The sequence below is a fragment of the Petaurus breviceps genome, unplaced genomic scaffold (genome assembly GCF_028583685.1).
Source record: "Petaurus breviceps papuanus isolate PSGF00001 unplaced genomic scaffold, PetGlider_PUasm1.0 126, whole genome shotgun sequence".
Lineage (NCBI taxonomy): Eukaryota > Metazoa > Chordata > Mammalia > Diprotodontia > Petauridae > Petaurus > Petaurus breviceps.
Window position 1 is genome coordinate 82,909 of NW_027185655.1, and position 8,586 is coordinate 91,494.

Here is an 8,586-nt window from a genome sequence, read left to right on the forward strand (position 1 = left end):
GTACCTTGATTTTCTGTGAATGTTTTGCTTTGATATGTTATGGAATAAATAGAGTGTTCACTATAGTGTGTAATCAGGATCTTAAAAGCTGTTCAAAGTAGCAGTTCTCTGGAAAGCTTCTGTGCGTGGCATTACAGGCATGGATGAGATAAAGGTGGAAACATGGATTAAAGAAGTTAAACCACAACCACCACCTTGACCACCATCTTTTCTCATATCTTGAAAGAGAAGTCTAGGACTTTGAACCCAAGAGCCTTGGGAATAGCAATGTCTCCAGCCCAGTTCCCACGGCCATTATCCTAAGAAGCAACCCCTGTGGAGATGTAGGCTGCCATTGCTCCTGTAGGGTCTACATTTATTAAAGACCTAGACAAGAAAGGTCTTGTCACCAAAGTTTTTGGCACTGTCCAATAGACTTCAGATACTGCCACGATTTCATCAGTGGAAATTATCTTGTTCGTTAACTTGGACAATGTCTTGTCCAGTATTGTGTCTCCTCTATTAGAATATGAGCTTTATCTCCTCTATTAGAACACAAACTTTTTTTTTTTTTTGCTTTTCAGATTGCTTTATTTAAGAGTTGGGAGATGGAAGAGATGCGGAACTAACAAACAGCAAACTTCCCAACTTCCCTCCACCCATTCCCCTCAAAAAAATCTGTTTATGAATCTCTGAAATATACCCCCAGCATACAGAGAGCTTTAATCGTCCAACTCCCAGCCCTTAAAACAATTTGTTGGTTTCCTCATCTCTGGTCTCTTACCTCCTCTGCCCAAGGATGGGCTAAGCCCTTCAGCTTGAATGCATGGTAGAGCCCAGAGTGGTAACAGGGAGAGAGGAAAACGCATCCCCCTCTGTGAAAGGAGGTGGGGAATAGAGAGTGGTGAAATGAGGGACCCCATAACTGGGATGACTGAATGGAGGGCCTGGAGCTAGGGGAAAAGGCATAGGTCCACCAGGGAAGGAACCAGATGCCTCAAAATCTTCTCGGGGTGAATTGCTATTGCTTCGTTTGCCCTTCTGACGCCGGTTACAGAACCAAACTCGGATAACATCTTTCTCAAGACCCAGCTCCTCAGCAATATTGCTGATCTGCTGAAGTGTGGGCTTGGGGCACTGGAGAAACATCGTTTCCAAGTTTTCCTGAATGCCATTCTCAATGCTTGTACGCTTCCTCTTTCTGGCTTGTTGAAGGACTGTCTCCGCCTTGCACAGCTCCTGAAGGTGGTCGTTGTCATCTGCAGCTTCTAGCCACTTCTGTAGCAGAGGTCGGAGCTTACACATGTTCTTGAAGCTGAGCTGTAGTGTCACCAACCGAGAGATGGTGGTCTGGCTAAAAACCTTGCCAAAGAGAGCCCCCAAGGTGATGCCCGCATCAGCCTGGGTATAACCCAAAGTGATCCTCTTCCGCTTTAGCTCCTTGGCAAACTGCTCCAGTTCCTCTGGGGAAGGGGTCTCCTGTGGCTGTTCATCTGCACTCTCCACCGGCTCAATCTTGGTGACTCGAGCAGTGAGTGTCTCGGGGCTCTGGAGAGCTGCCCTCGGAAGGGCTCTCTACCCCAGGACTGGCATCGCCGCCGTCGGGGACCGCGATCTCCTGAACAGGCTGAGCCATCACTCCCACATTGGGCTGAGGTTCACAGTAGACACCCCCTCCCCACATATCATACAAGGGGTGGTACGGGGCCATTCCCCACCCGTCGGGTCCTGGTCCGATTCCAACCCGCCGGGTGGGCCTTGAAAGCCGGACCAATTCACGTAGGCTCCGAAACTCCAGCCCCGCCACCGCCAGAGGGTGGCGAGAAATATTCAGGAGCTAGGTGTCCGGCCATGCGGAAATAGGGCACCCCGACCCAGGGTTTTAAGGACTGAAGAACACAAACTTCTTTACAGCACAGGCTTTGTGAATGGCAAGTGCTTAATAAAATGTTTAGTTCATTCTCCATTTTATTTCATCCAGTAAACATTTACTATTTGTTTTTTCAGGACATTAGTACAAGTACTAGAGGGCATGAAAATGAGGACACACAGATTCCTTGACCTCAAGGAGAAAAACCACAATGCCAAATAATGCATGGTAAGTACATAAAAAATGTGCAAGTAAGGAGTCTGGTCAGTTCTGAGGAGGGACAATTATTACTGCTAACAGAGGGACTCAATAAGAGCTTTGAGGAGAAAGAACTTTTAAAATTAAGCTTTGGGGAACAGGCAGAAATTAATAAGATAATGTGGAAATTAATAAGATTAATAAGATAATGACAGAGTCATCAGAGGACAGAGATGCCATTATTCCAGATTTAAATGACAGCATGATCAAAGACCTTGCATAACCAAACACACAACATCTACCAGGGATACTGAATATGCTAGTTAATATGGAAGAGTGGAAATGTAGTATAGAATAAGTCTTAAAAGGTGAATGGGGGAAAGGGAAGGAGAGTGTAGAAGACCTAAAGGTCACAGGAATGACTTTAAATTTCATTTGGTATTCATTTGGGAGTTATGGAAAGATTTTGAGCAGAAGTCCAACATGTCCAGATCCATGCCTAATGAAAATGCGTAAAGGGAAGCTGAAAATAATGTTCTGGAAAAAGAAAGCAGACAAGGAAAAAAAAAATCTGTTAGAGTTTCCTAATAGGTGATACTGAGGGTCTGAACTAGGAAATTCCACTTTTGAATTACCTATCCACTGCCTCCGTCTTCATGCATCTAATATTCACTCTGATAGCCATTCCTGGCTCCTCAATCTCTCCCTAGAATCAAATAAGTGTTGGATTGTAGAGGTGGGAGGGAGCTGAGAAAATATTCCACAAACAATTTCATTTTTCAGGTGAGGAAACTAAAGTTCCCAAAGATCGAAGACTTGCCCACAGGAAGACCACTCCAACATGAAGATTTGAATCTGGTTGTTCTTGATTTTGAACTCAGGCATTGTTCCATTTTGTTTTGTTGGCCATTGTTTCTATTCTGGCTTCATTTCCTCCCTTTAGAGCCCAATCTCTATAAATGAGCCATTTCAAGATGGATTGTTCAGACTACCAGGCTGGTTTGTACTTCCAGTATCCATTTCCTGCTAATCTCTACTCTTGGTTCACTTTTACCATTAGTTTCTCAACTGCTACTCAGGAAATACTTAACTGCTTGGGCTCATTGCAAAGGCAGGTTGTTTAACGTACCTGGACCCTTGCAGCTACAAGGTAATGCTTTCCTTCACCTCTGATTGACTCCATATCATAGTCCCCACAACAGCTAGTGCAAACTCACTTTCCAGGCCTCATGTCCATTCTCTCAGCAGATGACTAGTCTCTTTATTAAGATGACTGAAGCCCCTTTCTCATTTTTCCTCTTCCACGCCTCAGAACATCTCTATTTCCTTGGTGCTTCTCCACATCTCCTCCAAGGGAAGGTCTTCCCAGAATGTCAGATAGTCATCCATTTGACCAATACCTCAGTATATCCTTGATTTCTTCTTCTCTTGTATCCATGATGCCATACTCCATCCATCATTCTGCCTCCCACCCCTATTTTCAAAATCTCATTGGTGAATCATTCTCCAAGATTTTGAAATTGCCCATTTCCTACAAAATCCTTCCCTGGCATTGCCATCCCTTCAAGTCATCATCTTAATTCTCCACTCTATTTCACTGGTGAATGTCTAGGAAGAATACCCTCAACTTTCTGACTTCAATTCCTCACTATTAAGCACTTCATCCTTTTGCATTCTGGCTTCTTTGCCCTCCACTCAATGAAACTGTATACTATAAGTGACCTCTCCATTATGAAATCCAATTGTTTCTTTTTTTAAAGGCATTATCTTCCTTGACATTTTGGCAACATTTGACACAATTGACAACATCCTCTTAATGGATGCTACAACTAATTTCCTATCTTCCACAGGAAATCAAATAAAAGAACAGGATTTCTATCAAAGCTAACTTAATGTTGTATTTAGCAACTTGATGTCCTAGGTGTTCTATGTATAAAGGACAATACCTGTTTTGACAAATGCATATCCATACTAATTTAATTACAATAATATTGTTGAATGGTAAGTCCAGAGAAAAGATTAATTACATATAGTTCTCAATAGATCTAATCTATGAAAACACAAACTTAAATAAAAAGATGAACTTGAATATGATTAATTACTTCATAAAATCTCATATTTAGAAAGGAAGTCAGAGATCATCTACACTGACCCATAACCTAAATAGAATTTCCTTCTATTGTATTTTCACCATGCTGTCTCCTAGCTTTCTCTTGAAGATTTTCACTTGAGGTTGTATTTTGTTTGTTTTGTTTTGTTTTGTTGGTCTGGATTTATTTGTTGTTAAAATTTTTACTAGGATTACTATGAATAGCCAGTAACCCCAGTGTGAACTCATAGTATTATAAGCTTTAGGGCCAGAAGGTACCTTTAGAGATCAGTCCAACCCCTGATCGTGCCAATAAGGAAACCAAAAAGCCCCAGATGTTGGATAAATACCAATGTCACATAAATAATGAGCATCAGCAGTAAGATTTGAATACCAGTCTAGGGATTTCCCAGTCATGTGACCAAGAAGATGTCATGTTAGACATTTTCTTTGAAACTTAACCCCACAAACCTCTCCAAAATAGAAGCAATCACAAGGAAAACTGTTTTAACTACTCCTATGATCCACGATGCCAAGACCTCTAAAGTGATTATAGTCATCACCACCACCAACAACCACAAACAGCAGAAGAGGTTAATACTTAAGCCCTAACATGCATATTCATCACCCCTCTTCTATGACATTCCATCCAGTCTATGCAAGCTGACCTTCTGTTCTACCTCACTCTGCCCGGTGTCATGGGAAAGCACCAGGCAGAAGCTTATCTTGGCTTGGACAATAATGTGAAAGTGATCTGCTCTGTAACAGAGTTCAGCCAGAGAAGTGAAGAACAGAGGGAACTCAAGAAGGGCACAGGCATTGGATTATGTGGCATTCCACTGAATCGGAAGAAAAGAGTAGAGCGTCCATCTGGGGCCATTTCTGTATGGCCATAGGTCACTTGGGACAGAGACGAAGACTGGTGAAATATGATTAGCTCAGTGTGGGAGGATGTGGAGCCAGCTTTGTGGTCTAGCTCCAGTGGGAAAATAGTAACATTATCAAAGATCTCAGAAGAAGGAAAACTCAGTTAAATATATTAAGCATGAGAAGAAAAACCATCAAGGAAGATAATAACAGAAAAGAATATAGACTTCAGATCATTTATGAATAAATACTGCAAGACAACATAAAATAAACCAATAGCTGATGAAATAGAGGAACAATAGGTATGGCCAAGAGAGCATGGAACCATAGTAATATATTCCTAATTGGTTTAAATCAGAAATATTAATTGTAAAAATAAGGCATGGTCTGCACAGCAGAAATGCCCAGCTGAATAGAAAACCATGAATCCACAGTTGCATGTGTTACCAAAGAAAATAAAGAAAACATGTCTGATTGGGAATTCAAAAACATAGAAGTAAAGGATAACTTGGAAGAAGAAAAGCAAAAATCGATAACATTAAAAAGAGAACGTAATCTCCATAGAAGCAAAACATGATATCCTTGAAAATAGCACATGTAGAGAACTCAAAAATTATAGGTCTTCCAGAAGATTGAAAGTCTAAAAAATCTGAACACCACAATCTAAGAAATAATGTGGCACTGTCAATGACACTGGTTTATTTGCCATTTGTCAATCAAGACAATCCACCACCCAACTCCAAGGACTCTCTGGCCATCCCTCATGATCAAAACACTCCCCTTCTCCTCTGTGCTACTGTGTTTCCTGGCTTCCTTCTTGTCCTAGCTCAATTTCCACTTTCTACAGGAAGCCCTTTCCAATTCCCCTTAATTCTAATGTTTTGTTTCTATAGATTATCTCCAATTTATCCAGTATATAGTTGTTTGTACACAATTATTTGTGTTGTCTCCTCTGTTGGACTCTGAGCTTCACAAGGGCTGTCTGCCTTTCTTTGGTGCTTAACATGGTGCTTAAAACATAGCAGACAGTAAATAAATATGTGCTGACTAAAACTAGCATAGAATGATATTTAGGTTTGGAAATACAGTAAAGCCTTGGTTTATGAATTTAATTGGCTCTGAAATTCTGCTCCTCAAGTGATTTGATATAATTTCATAATTTCATATTAAAAAGTGAATTTTCCCATAGGGAATAATGTAAAGTCAAATGTTCGGTACCGTATCCCCAGAAATATTCATATAAACTAATTATTTATAATTTAAGTAAGTTTTTTGTCCCTAATGCACCTGAAATACAATAACAATGATTAGCACACAACATGAAGTGAAAATAAAACAAATTAACTTGCACTTTACCTTTGAGAAAAGTGTGGCTGGCATGAGGGAGAGGAGAGGAGAGAGAGGAGGGGGAGGAAGGGGAGGGGGAGGGGGAAGGGGAGGAAGGGTTTTTGCTTGTAAGGAGAATATCCTTCCATGAGAACATCTGGGATTTCAATGTTGGTAGTTGTTGGGGTCCCGGTCCCAACTCCAGCCTTATCTTACCTTATACCCGGTCTTCAGACATCTCCGGCTTCTTGTCTCCAAGAAGAACTTACCCCCACAGAACACCCAGGACACGGAAAGTATGATGCGAAGATGTTTACTCCATTACATCTTAACAGCACCACAAGCAAGCACAGGAACAGGCACAGGAACTAACTCACTTCCAGGTGGAACTGGAACTAAGGAGGAACTAGAAAAGCAGGAACTAACTCACTTTCTCTCTCTCCCCAATTTATAAGCCTTGTGGGGGCAAGCCTTGCAGGGCCAATCATGTTCTTTCCCAAGTACGTTGTAAGAGACCAAGGAGCAACGTCCTTCCCGGGAGTCCTTCACGCACTGCCACTCAGAGTATCACTCTCACGTCACTGAGCCCCAAACTCCCTTATCCCTGGTTGGTTAACCCCCAGGCAAAGCTGTCCCAACAACATCCCTCAGAAAGCCACGTGCACCCCCTCCGGCCGCCCCTTGTCACCTGTCATGTGGGAGCCAATCGTGCACTCTCCCGAGTGCAGGGCAAAGGAGCATGTGTTAAGAGGAGTCCGTGTTTATGGGGCACACTCAGTGCCACGTCGGTCTTTCCCAACCCAGCAGTCGGCCCCCACGACCCTGCGCTCAATGCCGTGTCTGCCTTTATGGCCCGGCAGAGTCGGCCTCCATATCTCCAAGCCCCTGCTTCTCAGAGGTCAGGTGTACTCCCTCTGACATCTTGTGACTGCCACAGTGTCTCTCACACTTGCGGCCCTAACAGGTAGTGTTCTCTCTAGGCTACTTTCACTAAAAATAAAACTAACACTACTGCCTTCACGTATTTTTCATTTTTTAGAATCACTTTCATGTTTTGACTCACTGATTTTTTGTTTCTTTATGTTTGCTTCTGACCAGGAATCTAATGACACTTGTTTTTTACTTTTTTTTCTCAGAATGTCCCAGAAATGTGACCTTGCATTATCATTAAAAAATATTCTTGGCTCTCACTGCTACAACCTTATTTGGGTGATGTTTTTCAACAAAATTTTGCACTTTTCCTCACATCTGATAAACCTTCCTAACCTCACTTGATGTGAGGGATTCCTCCAACCTCTTAGCCTCCTCCTCCGAGGAGACATCCTCCATAGCCTCCTCATGCAGATCTATCAGTTCATCTGTCATTGGCTCCTGACTCTGCTCCTCCATTGTTACAAATATTGTAGATCACAGTCACTACCATACACTTTTACACAAAGTACTACCATACTTACACAAACACACATGAACACGTTGGTAATGATATTGTTAAGAGCAAATGATGCTGCCTTCACAAAGGGTCAGTGCTGAATGAGGCTGATCAGGCTGTATACCGACCTGGGGCCTTTGTTTGACATATGAAAGCAAAAAAAAAACAAAACAAAACATCGCCCTAGTTGAGCGTCATCCTTTGGCAAGCCAATCAAGTCCAAACATGATGTTCGTACTGTAAATTTTTGTTCATCCTGCAAAAAAAAAAATTGCAAAAAATTATTCCTTGTTCAACGAAACATATCTAAACCAGGTATGTACTGCAGTTGGAATTCTTCTCTCTACAGGCACCACATTTGAACAGTTTTGCAAAAGGCAAGGCAGGTGTTTCACTCATTAATACTGCTGCTTATCTAAGTTAAGAGAATGAAACAGAGACATTTTCTCTAAATCCTGAGTAGCACCAATGTCTTAGATCTCACCTCCTTCTAGATGTTTATGTGGTGATAAGGGAAGGCTTAGGAAATCTCTGTCTAGAATGGGATCTTACACTTAAAAAAAGAGCATTGGGTATAGAGTTATAATATCTGCTTTTGAATTTCAGCTCTGTTGTTTGGAAAATGGGAGACAAGCCATTAAATTACCTTTGTGTCTGCAACTGTCAAATGAAGATTTTTGAATCTGGCACTACTTATTTTCCGTGATTTCGAGTAAAGTGTTGCAAAATTTGTAAAGCATTTGCAAAACTTTGTAAAATTTTGTAACTTGCCTCTTAACTGAATTATTGAGCTAGCCTTGGAAGAGAGGAAACATCCTACAGTGAATA

The 8,586-nt window shown here is 41.6% G+C and overlaps 1 pseudogene; it reads right to left on the reverse strand.

Moving 5' to 3' along the window:
- Nucleotides 1-792: 792 nt before the first annotated feature.
- On the reverse strand, nucleotides 793-1,832 carry LOC138169331 (POU domain, class 5, transcription factor 1 pseudogene; annotated as a pseudogene).
- Nucleotides 1,833-8,586: the final 6,754 nt, after the last annotated feature.